The sequence below is a fragment of the Lupinus angustifolius genome, unplaced genomic scaffold (assembly GCF_001865875.1).
Source record: "Lupinus angustifolius cultivar Tanjil unplaced genomic scaffold, LupAngTanjil_v1.0 Scaffold_405, whole genome shotgun sequence".
In the NCBI taxonomy this organism is placed as follows: Eukaryota; Viridiplantae; Streptophyta; class Magnoliopsida; order Fabales; family Fabaceae; genus Lupinus; species Lupinus angustifolius.
The window spans coordinates 266,581-268,793 of NW_017727814.1; positions in this window are offsets into that span (position 1 = coordinate 266,581).

Genomic DNA, 2,213 nt, shown 5'->3' on the forward strand with positions numbered 1-2,213 from the left:
AACCAATCAAACCAAGAGGCGAGTCACAACAATGATAGAATCTCACAAGATATACTCTCTAAAGTGTTTACACTCATGTGTCTTAGGTTGCAAGTGTTTACACTCAAAGCACTTCATGAAAACAACCACAACCATAGGCTTGACAAGCCTCTAACATCAACATCATAAGCACATGCACATAAAGATCAAATGAACTTTTCAAGGTTGTAATGGGGCCAAGGACCAGGTAGGATAAATATGAGATATGTAGGTAAAACCAAATGGAATAGAGGAGCAACGGGGAATAAGTAAAAAGTAAGCAAAACTAAACCAAAAATAAGACAAAATCTCTAATTCCAATCTTTTTTGCCTTACTCAACCTTTTATTCACTTTTGTTTCTCTTTTTGTTGTTTTTCTTTTTCATTTTCGTTTTTTTTATGAACGCTTATGTACACAATTGTATTAAACATCATTAAGACAAAACCAAGAATTCACAAGATTTGAAGAACAATGCACCCTTTATTACTTAATACCCATTCCCAAAACAATTCCAAAGCTCCAAAATTCCCTAAGCTTAGGACAATCATGGTTTTTCACTTATAAGCTTGTAATGAGCTAAGTAACAATGAAAGAAGTAAAAGTCTCAAAGGGGCTATCAAAGGATAAATTCGTTCAAGGTAGGCTTATATGGCTAAGTGGCTTATTCAAAAGAAATGCCTAGATCACTTCAATATGTGCATGTGAATATCAAGTATCAACAAGAAACAAGTCAAGTTCTAGAGTGCAAGTAATCAAGAGTGCAACCACACATGAAAGAATATTAGATGGCATACAGGAATCCATCCACAATTAAGGCTCAAATACTCACAAGGGACAAGTCTATCACAATTGTTTCAACCTCTTAATTCTCAAAAGCAACTTGACATACAGAAATGCATGGATTCACACCACAAGATATCAAGACTTAAGTGAATGAAAGTATGGGAGAAAATGCCCAAAACTAAGCAAAACCTAAAAGTCAAAGAAAAGCATGCATCAACAAAACCTACAACCTACAATAGTCTCCCCCCACACTTAAACTACACATTGTCCCAATGTAGCACAATCATAAAATCCAGACATACATATTAATCAATGGAATTGGACAAGTGCAATAAAAAGTAGAGAGGAGAAAGAAAAACTCCCTGATTCATGGAGGGAGGAAAGTGGGTTCAACCAATGAGTCCTCCCCCACAAGTTCATCCACTAAGGAAGGAGGAAAGTGGGTTCACCATCTTCTCCAAGATTCTCTTTATCCCTCTTTTTGAAATCTCAGCTTGCCCATTACATTGGGGGTGATAAGGTGTGGAAACTCTATGAACAACCCCATATTTCTTGAGCATAGCTTGCATGGATCTATTGCAAAAGTGGGTGCCTTGGTCACTAACAATGGCTCTGGGTATGCCAAACCTGCAAAAAATATGAGACTTAACAAAATCCATAACAACCCGAGCATCATTAGTCCTGGTGGCCTTAGCTTCCACTCATTTAGAAACATAATCAACAGAAAGTAGAATATAGTAAAAGCCAAAAGAAACAGGAAATGGACCCATGAAATCAATACCCCAGACATCAAACACCTCGCAAAACAACATATGTTGTTGAGGCATCTCTTGTCTCCAAGAAAGGGTACCACCTGCTCTCTGACACTGCTCACAAGTGCTACAAATCCTCCACACATATTTGAAGATGGTGGGCCAATAACATCCAGAGTCCAGCACCTTTCGTGATGTCCTTTGGGTACCAAGATGGCCACCACTTCAGAAGAATGACAAAACTGAAGGACTAACTCGATCTCATGATCTGGAATGCATATTCTAGTAACCTGGTCAGTACACAATCTCCACAAATAGGGATCATCCCAAACATAATATTTAGCATCACTCTTAAGTTTATCATTTTGAGCTCTAGATGCAAGTGGGGGGAAAATAGATGCAATCAAATAATTTACAATATTGGCAAACCAAGGGGTGGGGAAAGAAACAGAAATATTCAAAAGTTGTTCATCAGGAAAATCATCTCTGATAGGCATTATATCAATAACTCCTTCAATCCTGCTCAAGTGGTCAGCCACCAAATTTTGTGCTCCACTCCTGTCACGGATCTCCAAATCAAACTCTTGGAGCAAGAGCATCCATCTAATCAACCTTGGTTTGGAATCAGCTTTCTTCAATAGGAACTTCAAAGCTGCATG